A 12,266-nucleotide genomic window follows, 5' to 3' on the forward strand; every position below is an offset into this window, starting at 1 on the left:
ATAACGTCCTCTGAAGCAACATGAATGCAGCTGGATGCCATTATACTAAGTGAATTAATGCAGGAACAACAACAACAAAAAGTGCTGCATGTTCTCACTTACAAGTGGGAGCTAAATATTGGGTGCCCATGGACATAAAAAGGGAGAAACTAGATACTGGGGACTACTACAGTAGGGAGGTAGGTAGAGAGGTGTGGGTTAAAAACTATTAGGTTGCTGCAAAAGTAATTGCGGTTTTTACTGCAATTACTTTTGCAGCAACCTAATACATATCAAATAATATGCTCACGACCTGGGTGACAGGATCCATACTCCAAACCTCAGCATCTTGCAATATAGCCATGTAAGAAACCTGCACATTCATCCCGTGAATCTAGAAAAAGCTGCAAGTATTTAAACACACACACACAAACATATATTTCTCACTGAAAGACCTTTAGATGATGTATTTCTTGACTTCTTAACTGGGATCTGTAGGATTTGATTCCACAGTGCTGGTTGGATTCAGGTCTCTTTAACATATTCTTCAGTCTAGATTGAGGATCTTCCTGGCACATGATCTTCTTATGGTGGATGGAAGAACCACATGAAGGCAAGTGAAAATCTGTGATATCACTTAAGTTACTGAGAATAAACTAGCACATTGTTGCTTTTCTTACATTTCCTTGACCAAAGCAAGTCCTATGACCAACCTCAATATCAATTACCAAGGAGAGTATACTTCACTGGCTTAAATGTAAGAAATTTTGAAGTCACAAGGCCAGGGAATTCTATTAACACAATCACAGACTAGCTTGAGGGATACTAATACTTCCTCAGCTAAATTAATAAGCTTTTTCCTGTTGTTCTTAGCTACCACTTTCAGTCACCAGTCAACAATTATTTTTGACACCTCTTTAAAAGTCAAGATTTTAAAATTCAAAATTCTCTAGAGTAACTACCCTACTTAGAAATAATTTAGTGAGTTGCTATAATATTTAAGATAATGTTGGATATCACATCACCTACAAGGCCTTCTAGTATCTGGTCTTGTTTATCTCTCTACTTTCCTCCTCTTGACCCAACCAACCCTTCCATAAATACGTTCCTTCTGCTGATGCTTCATTTTAATTGATTTCGCTTCATTTATTTTATCGTAAAAGTTAAGCTTCTCCTAAGCTAGGAAGACTTTATATGACTCTTTCTAATCCGGATTATCAGCTTCTTTGACATTCACTTGTATCATGTAGTTTTCATGCCTTTTTCATAAGACTTATCACATAATAATATATTTAATAATATATAGGTATACTTCTCTTACTCCAATACTAAGTTATAATATATTGTATATTATTTTAAAGTAGGATCTATACTTCTTAAATTCTCTGAAACTGATATATAGCACATAATAGAAAAAATAATTTATTGCACCTCTACTAAATACATTCCAAGTAACCAAACTAAGAGCTGCATTGGGTACAAAATTGCATAACACAAGTACTCTATCCTCAAGAAGTTTTGAATATGGTAGGAAAAATAAGATTCATAAAATGTTGTAAAATAATAAGATTTGTATTAGTGCTGCAAATTAATCATGTGTGTATGTTACAATGTGTGTTTGTTAGTACAAGACTATTGTTATACTGATTATTGCTTAGACGTGTGTGTGTGTGTGTGTGTGTGTGTGTGTGTGTGTGTGTGTGTGGTGGAGTCTCACTTTGCCACCCAGGTTGGAGTGCAGTGGCAAGATCTCAGCTCACTGCAGCCTCCATCTTCAAGGTCCAAGCGATTCTCTCACCTAAGCCTCCCAAGTACCTGGGGTTACAGACACCCGCCACCATGCCTGACTCATTTTTATATTTTTAGTAGAGATGGGGTTTCATCATGTTGGCCAGGCCAGTCTCAAACTCCTAATTTCAGGTGACCCACCCGCCTTGGCCTCCCAAAGTGCTGGGATTACAGGCGTGAGCCACTGCACCCTGCCGCTTGCATATTTGTTAAATATTTTATGTGGAATGCTAGGTCACTGGGTTTTTTTAAACAGATTAATGAAATGATCAAAATTGTGCTTTATAAAAAATTTAACGTGTGATATATGCGGAATAAACTGAAAGATATATTTAGGGAATAGTTGAAGCCATTGACAAATTATGCAAATATTCTAATCATAGGCTTACACTCTTCAGCGCATGCTGATATTGAAGGATTCATAGACTGATGAAACTCATAGAATACGAGCACTAGAAAGGACACTAAAGATGGTCTCATACAATTACCTCAATTTGTTTTTTATGTTCTTGAGGTTCAGTTTTGCTATGTGTCCCATATCAGCTTCATGACATTTTAACGTCTGAAATGAAAATACTGGGTCAAGTCCCTAGATAACTTTAAAAGCAAAACAATGAAAATACACACAGACCTAAACCAAGTATTATCATAGTATAAAAGGGTGCCTGTCAACTGATAATCTTCAGTGCAGAAGAATTACAAATAAAATATGTAGATACTCCACCCTAAAGAGCAAGTAGCATAACTCCCCATTTTTAAGTATAGGTGCACATAGTGACTTTTTTCCAAAGAGATCATTATAGAAAGAGTAGCGAAAAAGGAGAAGAGAACTCCACAGCGGAGAAACCTGAAAAATAACCAAGTTCAACGTCAACAGTCATAAATTATGTTGATAACACATGCTCTTGATATAATGTGATAAATTTGACACATATGTGATATTCCTCCCACAAACCCATATCTCTATTCTAATGATGAGTAGAATATTATACATATTCTAATAAAGAGGCGTATTGCAATATACTTGACTGGTATTACTAAATATGTCAAGGTAATCAAACCAGAAAAGTCTAAGAAACTGTCACAGCCAAGAGGAGCTGATGGAATCATGGAAATTAGTATAATGTAGTATCCTGGATAAGATCCTGGGGCAGTAGAAGGACCTAAGGTAAAAACTAAGAAAATCTGGATAAATGACTAATTTTAGTTAATTATAAGTTATCAGCATTGGTCCATTAATGGTGAGAAATACAAATGTAACATACTAACTTAAGATGGTAATAACAGAGGAAACAGTGTGGGAGTCCATATAGTAACTGTATTATCAGCCCAATTTTTTCTATAAATCTACCACTGTTCTAAAAAATAGCTTGTTTTAATTACAAAATCAACAAAGTTATGAAATACTTAAATGATGGAATGATGTCTTCATAATATTAATATTATTAATAGTATTTAGAGAAAGAAACCTATTCACTGTAATTGTTTAGCATGTTAGCTGTTATTCCAGGTATCTTAACATAGTTACCTTTTATTCCATTTTGTTTCTTTTGAGTTTTTGGATATTATTAAATTGCGTGTGTGTGTTTGTATGTGCATAACCATTCTTATTTTATACTATGACCTATAAGAAAACCAAAAGGAAAAATGTGAAAGTGATTTGTAGAATCAGGTATTCTAATATTATTATTTAATCACAAGCTTATCTGATCAGTAATAGTTATTTGATAATTGATAACTACTTTGGATTAACACTTGTCTTTACATACTTCAATAGAGAAGTTATAAATTTTAGATGGCAGTAAAATTTGTGCTGCATATGTGAAGCACAATATAAGACTTGTACTCTTGTACAGTCTCAAAAAACACTATCATTCAATTATTTATAGTGTTCACCTGGTATACCTCCAGAAAAGTTCTGATTAATTTATATCTTTATGCAGTTAATTTAAGTCATTTTTTTGTTGTGCATGATTAGTAGTTTCTCCACGTTAAATAAAATCTGTTTTTAGTTGTTCAATCAAAAGAAAATTATGCTTCTTAAATTTTTCACAATCAACCAATATCTAACTAACCTAAGTGTCCCTCCTCCTTTTCTTTTAATCTTATCAAGGGCCTAATGATTTTCCTTTACTTTTCCTTAAATAGGTCAATTAATTACTTCCTCTCTAACATCCATTCAATAACACATACAAAGCACTCTATTTTCAAAGAAGGAATATATCTGAGTGTTTGATTCACATCTTGCCATCAGTTCACCTTGATTTCCCTATGTCAAAAATCAGTCTAATTTTATCTATATTTGACTTAATATATTACAAATAGAGGCTACTTATAGTTCTTACAGGAGAATAGTTTTTCATTCTCTGATAGTTTTGTAATTCTTTATTTAAAAGTTAACTATAGCATAAAAGTATCTATTCTAGGAAAGTTTCTAAAGTAGTATTAATTAAATTTGGGCCAATGTCCCATTCTTCTCCAATCTGATTTTGTGATGATGACAAATATTTCAAAGTCAAAGAGAAATCTCTGACAAATTTTAAGATGCCCACAAAATTCTAATGCAAAAATAACTCCTTGTTTAACATTAGAGTCCTAGGTTGCACAATAAAACCGTGCAGTTAAAATAATAAATATGTTTTCTGGACATAAAATCTATATGTTAAGCGGGCTAATATATTTCAATAAAGCAGCAAAATTTTGCTAAAAACATTAGTTTTCAGAATAAAATTTAAAAATTGATTCATGGTACATATTTGTTTATTGTTATACATTTATGGCAACATAACATTTCTAAAATATTTTATACATAAATGTGCAATATCTTTTTAGATTATATAACTTATCAAAACATCTCAATTTATAGTTAAAAATAAAGCTACATATTCTGATGGACTTAAAGATTCAATATAAAGTTTAAAATAAAAATTTAAACATTAAAATACAAATTTAAACATTATAGGTTTAAAAGTATTTTAAATAATTATTATAAAATAGGTTTATTGATTGCACCTATTATAAAATAGGTTTATTGATTGCTCAATGATAATACTATAATTTCAAACAAAATTGCAATACTTTATATGTGTGTATACATGCATGTATAAATCAACAGCTTAATTGTAAAATGTATGTAGAAGAACAAAGAAAAAGAATAATCCAAAGCAAAAGTGGACCACCTGAGGTCAAGAATTCGAGATAAGTAAGCCTGAACAATATGGTGAAACCGCCGGGCGCGGTGGCTCAAGCCTGTAATCCCAGCACTTTGGGAGGCCGAGGCGGGCGGATCACAAGGTCAGGAGATCGAGACCACAGTGAAACCCCGTCTCTACTAAAAATACAAAAAATTAGCCGGGCGCGGTGGCGGGCGCCTGTAGTCCCAGCTACTCAGGAGGCTGAGGCAGGAGAATGGCGGGAACCCGGGAGGCGGAGCTTGCAGTGAGCCGAGATCGTGCCACTGCACTCCAGCCTGGGCAAAGCGTGAGACTCCGTCTCAAAAAAAAAAAAAAAAAAAAAAAAAAAAAAAAAAAAAGGTGAAACCGCGTCTCTATTAACAATACAAAAATCAGCCAGATGTGGTGGCGGGCGCCTGTAGTCCCAGCCACTTGGGAGGCTGAGGCAGGAGAATTGCTTGAACCCAGGAGGCCGAGCATGCAGTGAACCGAGATCGTGTCTCTACGTTCCAGCCTGGGCGACAGAGGGAAACTCTGTCTAAAAAAAGTAAAATAAATAAAGTAAGTTACTAGCAAGCACACAGTCACATCAAGCATACAATGCACAATGCAATAAAGGAAGCATCAGAGTGAACAGACAGACATATTTCACATTTTATCAGCAATCGGATTTTTTTTTTTTTTTTTTTTTTTTGATTCAGAGTCTGGCTTTCTCGCCCAGACTGGAGTGCAGTGGCGCGATCTCAGCTCACTGCAAGCTCCGCCTCCGGGGTTCACGCCATTCTCCTGTCTCAGCCTCCAGAGTAGCCAGGCCTACAGGCTCCGCCACCATGCCGGACTAATTTTTGTATTTTTAGTAGAGACGGGGTTTCACTATGTTAGCCAGGATGGTCTTGAACTCCTGACCTCGTGATCCACCTGCCTGGGCCTCCCAAAGTGCTGGGATTACAGGTTTGAGCCACTGCACCCGACCAGCAATGAGAATTTAAGTTGATGCTTAGAAACTTGTCTTCAAATTTCACATAAATCAGATTTTTAATTCTGTGAAAAGCTTAGCTTAATGGAGTGGGCTTCCCATTATCTGATGCATACCCAAACTAATCAAAGTATAAAGCAATCAAATAGATATGGTGCCTTGTGCTGTATTTATGCAAATACTTGTGATTACTTTGAACAGTTTTACTTTAAGGTGTTCTGATAGAATCATGAAAAAAAAAAACCCAGCAGAAGTTGGCTTTTCAAATTTCCAGTTAATTGTTTCTTTCTTTCTTTTTTTTTTTAATGAAAGCTTAGAGATGATTCATTTTGTTGTTGTTGTGACTTTGAAATTTGGTATTTACAGTTATTTAAAAACTTGATGAGAGGTTCAGTAGCTCCAAAGACAATGAGTTTTTCTGAAGAATGATTTAAAGACCCTGGCTGGCAACAATTATCTGCAAGATCAGAAGACCTGAAACATATCGATTCTCTCAACAAATTTTGAAAAAAGAGTCACGTTGCCAAACAATATTTTGTTTAAATTAAACACAAAATTTGTATTCCACACATAAATTCAATAACTATAATTTTATCCAATTACTTGTTTCTATTTTCTAAACAAATGAGTACCTGAATAAGAAAAGGATCATAATATTTTATGTTTGCATATGTGTGTGTTTATATGTATGTATGAGAATTTTAAATATTTATGTTGCTATCAAACAATACTCTTAACATAGTGTCGCCAACGAGTATTACGGATAGGAAGTTTAAACCAGTTAAAGAACAATTTAAAAGGCCCTACTTAATAGTGTTTGTAGATCTCCTAGGTGTAAATAAAAACTATCAGAGTGAGGAAGTGAGTGCACTGAACTCAGAGTTAAGGTGAGATTTGCACAATTGTCTCTTGCAGGCTGGTGAGGGTCAGTGTGAATTGTCTCGAGCGTATCATTAGAAATCAAGAAGTGTACAGTATAAAACTAAAAATAGTTAAAATATAGAGATTATATTTTAAAATATAAATATTAAAAGGTAATCAGGATGAACTATTACTGTATAATGTTAGTTCAATGAATTAGAAATGAAGTGGATGTTAGCACTATTCACCTACAAGAATTAAATTAGTAACTAATATAAGTAGCCAAGATTAAAAAACAATGTACTTAGATGCCTAGGCAAAACATCGTAAGTACTATTGCATTCTAAATGATTTTAAACAACTGTTTGATTTAATTCTGAAAAATTGACCAATAAGCTCAATATGTGACATTCAGAATTCAGTCATGGAATTTTTTTTAAAATAGTCAAGAGAACATGTAATAATTAATTCACTAATTAGCTCATTAAACTTATCTAAATTTGAATATAATATATAATCACAAACAACTTGTTGACTTTCTTCTAGATGAATTTTAAAACTAGCTGAAAGCTCAATCTAAAGGGAAGTTTGAGATTCCTTAATGAGGAGGATAATAACATGAGACATGTCAAAAAGATGCTGCCCAGATTTTTTAAACTATAATTTCATTCCATTATGTCCCATATGCACATAATAACAGTTTTCAAGACAGAGTTTAATGCCTTTTTAAATTAAAGAGGTATATTAAAGGAAAATAATTTTAATAATGCCCTCATTTTATTTCTTTCTGTAGATTATCCATGATATAATCATGCAAAAATTGTGTTAATATTTTTAAGAGGAATAATTTATAGTAGCATCAACATATGTAAAGACATTGGAATACATGTGATAAACTATGTGAACATAAAAGAAAAACACATGTTGTCTGCTGACTCTTCCACACAAGACACCTACAATCTGTTGATCAACCAGAGTTGACTATACAAATTACTTTAGCTAATATGAGTTCACTTTGACAGTATCTCAGCAGTGTCTCAGAAAGGGGCATTAAGGAAAGATATTCATGAGTTTTGCTTTTTTTTTTTTTTTTTTTTCTTAAGTGGTTTAGTGTGAATCAGTCAAGGTATTAACGTGGTTGAGACTGGGCAAAATTCAGTGGCAGATATTGGAAGGTAACAGGCCTGATGCAAGTTTTTTTTTTTTTTTTTTTTTTGAGACGGAGTCTCGCTCTGTCACCCGGGATGGAGTGCAGTGGCCGGATCTCAGCTCACTGCAAGCTCCGCCTCCCGGGTTTACGCCATTCTCCTGCCTCAGCCTCCCGAGTAGCTGGGACTACAGGCGCCCGCCACCTCGCCCGGCTAGTTTTTTTGTATTTTTTTTAGTAGAGACGGGGTTTCACCGTGTTAGCCAGGATGGTCTCGATCTCCTGACCTTGTGATCCGCCCGCCTCGGCCTCCCAAAGTGCTGGGATTACAGGCTTGAGCCACCGCGCCCGGCCTGATGCAAGTTTTTAAATGCAATTTGTTGTCCTGAGAAGAAAGCTCTTGGTTAAGAATGGCAAACTATCAATAGAGAAAAAAAAAGAAATCCAAACATTTGTTATATTACACAGGCAATTTAAAGTTTAAGTTATAACAATGTGGTGAAGAATGTGGCCCCAATTTTCAATGATGTTTCATATTCATGGAGTTACTCCTGAAATCAATCAATAGATGTACTGAATTCCAGATGGAATCTTTGCTGTTTTTGTATATTTATGTGCATACACACAAGCATAATTTGACCAGCTGATGTTAATGAAAATAAAAAGAATTCACATGTAGCTAAATACCTCTGAAGAAGAATTTACAACTTATTATAGGACAAGAGTAAATAAGAGTACAGTTTGAGTACAAATGTAAAGAAAAAAAGGAATCCAAAATCAGATTCATGCATTAGCTGACTTATGGCACTGCTGACATGGTAGCACAGTGATGAACAAATGGTATTTTCAATGAACAGTGATGTATAAATGGAATACACCTATGAAAAAGTAATAGAAAGTTAACCTCTAACAAACATTATACCTGAAAGTAAATAATTTCAAGCGTCTTGAAGGTTGAAATGTAAAATAAAAAGCAAAGGTTTTGGAGAAAATAATAGAAAACAAAACCTTCATGATTTTAAAGGCAGCAAATATTTTCTCTTAAATGTAACATGGAAAGTGCAAATTTTTTAAAATAAAATTATTGATTAATGGGACTATATAAAATTTGTTGATCAATAGACATTTTTAAAGATGTGACAAACTAAGCTGTAGAGCAGAAGAAGATGGTGGTATAAATGAGTCTGGCAAAAATCTAAGATACATAAATAATCAATAAATAAAAGGCAAACTATTTTTTAATTACCATTTAAGATTTTAAATGATAGTCTTTTGTTAAAAAGACTAAAAAAGAGGACATCCACATGGCTAAACAGCATAGGAAAGAATAATTTTATTAGTGACCTGGGCAATGGAAATTATACAACTGTGTGATAACTATATATCTATTGGAATGAATATGAACAGCAAAAAGGAAACAGATACCAAGAAAAAGCTGCTAAGTGTGGGTGAGAATGTGGAATGAGCAGAACCATCTTTTTTTTTTTTTTTTAAGGTTTTTTTTTTAATTTATTGATTTATTATTATTATTATACTTTAAGTTTTAGGGTACATGTGCATAACGTGCAGGTTTGTTACATATGTATACTTGTGCCATGTTGCTGTGCTGCACCCATCAACTCGTCAGCACCCATCAACTCGTCATTTACATCAGGTATAACTAACAATGCAATCCTTCCCCCCTCCCCCCTCCCCATGATAGGCCCCAGTGTGTGATGTTCCCCTTCCCAAGTCCAAGTGATCTCATTGTTCAGTTCCCACCTATGAGTGAGAACATGCAGTGTTTAGTTTTCTGTTCTTGTGATAGTTTGCTGAGAATGATGGTTTCCAGCTGCATCCATGTCCCTGCAAAGGACACAAACTCATCCTTTTTTATGGCTGCATAGTATTCCATGGTGTATATGTGCCACATTTTCTTAATCCAGTCTGTCACTGATGGACATTTGGGTTGATTCCAAGTCTTTGCTATTGTGAATAGTGCCGCAATAAACATACATGTGCATGTGTCTTTATAGCAGCATGATTTATAATCCTTTGGGTATATACCCAGTAATGGGATGGCTGAGTCATATGGTACATCTAGTTCTAGATCCTTGAGGAATCGCCATACTGTTTTCCATAATGGTTGAACTAGTTTACAATCCCACCAACAGTGTAAAAGTGTTCCTATTTCTCCACATCCTCTCCAGCACCTGTTGTTTCCTGACTTTTTAATGATTGCCATTCTAACTGGTGTGAGATGGTATCTCATTGTGGTTTTGATTTGCATTTCTCTGATGGCTAGTGATGATGAGCATTTTTTCATGTGTCTGTTGGCTGTATGAATGTCTTCTTTTGAGAAGTGTCTGTTCATATCCTTTGCCCACTTTTTGATGGGGTTGTTTGTTTTTTTCTTGTAAATTTGTTTGAGTTCTCACCACTCCTATTCAACATAGTATTGGAATTTCTGGCTAGGGCAATCAGGCAAGAGAAAGAAATCAAGGGTATTCAGTTAGGAAAAGAAGAAGTCAAATTGTCCCTCTTTGCAGATGACATGATTGTATATTTAGAAAACCCCGTTGTCTCAGCCCAAAATCTCCTTAAGCTGATAAGCAACTTCAGCAAATCTCAGGATACAAAATTAATGTGCAAAAATCACAAGCATTCTTATACACCAGTAACAGACAAACAGAGAGCCAAATCATGAATGAACCTCCATTCACAATTGCTTCAAAGAGAATAAAATACCTAGGAATCCAACTGACAAGGGATGTAAAGGACCTCTTCAAGGAGAACTACAAACCACTGCTCAGTGAAATAAAAGAGGACACAAACAAATGGAAGAACATACCATGCTCATGGATAGGAAGAATCAATATCGTGAAAATGGCCATACTGCCTAAGGTAATTTATAGATTCAATGCCATCCCCATTAAGCTACCAATGAGTTTCTTCACAGAATTGGAAAAAAACTGCTTTAAAGTTCATATGGAAGCAAAAAAGAGCCCGTATTGCCAAGACAATCCTAAGTCAAAAGAACAAAGCTGGAGGCATCACGCTACCTGACTTCAAACTATACTACAAGGCTACAGTAACCAAAACAGCATGGTACTGGTACCAAAACAGAGATATAGACCAATGGAACAGAACAGAGTCCTCAGAAATAATACCACACATCTACAGCCATCTGATCTTTGACAAACCTGAGAGAAACAAGAAATGGGGAAAGGATTCCCTGTTTAATAAATGGTGCTGGGAAAATTGGCTAGCCATAAGTAGAAAGCTGAAACTGGATCCTTTCCTTACTCCTTATACGAAAATTAATTCAAGATGGATTAGAGACTTAAATGTTAGACCTAGTACCATAAAAACCCTAGAAGAAAACCTAAGTAGTACCATTCAGGACGTAGGCATGGGCAAAGACTTCATGTCTAAAACACCAAAAGCAACTGCAGCAAAAGCCAAAATTGACAAATGGGATCTAATTAAACTAAAAAGCTTCTACACAGCAAAAGAAACTACCATCAGAGTGAACAGGCAACCTACAGAATGGGAGAACATTTTTGCAATCTACTCATCTGACAAAGGGTTAATATCCAGAACCTACGAAGAACTCAGAACCATCTTATACCTCTGTTGAAATTTAACTTGTTAAAACCTCTTTGGAAGAGTGGCAATAATTAGTGTTAAAACAACAAACAAAGCCATATACTTGTTAAAGTGAGAAAACAGATTTTATTCAAACTGCTGCAATAAGAGGGAAAGATTAGCTCTACTCCAATCTGTGCAGAGGTGATTGGCCATTTTAAAGGGAGAATGAGGGAAAAGGGCTGCAGACTGAGCGTGAGTTTAAGCAGAGTTAGAGACATAGAAAATTACAAAAAGCAGCTAAAGAACTTGGCCAAAGTGATTAGGCCATTTGTGTCTACTAACTGGCCCTTATCAAAGTAATACTTCTACTCTTCTACAGGGACTGGAAGACAAGGGCTCTATCTTTCCTGATGATACCATTTTAGAGGGATGGTTCCCAGGACCCTTGGTTGTAGAATAAACATCTCAAATAGACAAAAGATTTACCATTGAAGTTTCTGAAATGCTCTAAGAAAAGGGAGGTTAGGGTTTAAATGAAGGTTGTGACTAGGAAACACAGAAAATTCTTTTGGTAGCATTTAGCATTCTCAAACTGGTATTGAAGGGAACTGGGGTCATCAGCCAAGTGAAAGTCCTTTGCTGGTAGAAATGATACTAGTGTTTATTCAAATGTCTTTGTGTGGGGGACAGACTAAACTGTGTTGAGAGTTGCAGTTCTTACAGAGTTGGGTTGAGGCCTATTTGAGAAGAGAGTTTAGAGCAATCTGAAAGC

The sequence above is a fragment of the Macaca fascicularis genome, chromosome 5 (genome assembly GCF_037993035.2).
Source record: "Macaca fascicularis isolate 582-1 chromosome 5, T2T-MFA8v1.1".
Classification (NCBI taxonomy): Eukaryota; Metazoa; Chordata; class Mammalia; order Primates; family Cercopithecidae; genus Macaca; species Macaca fascicularis.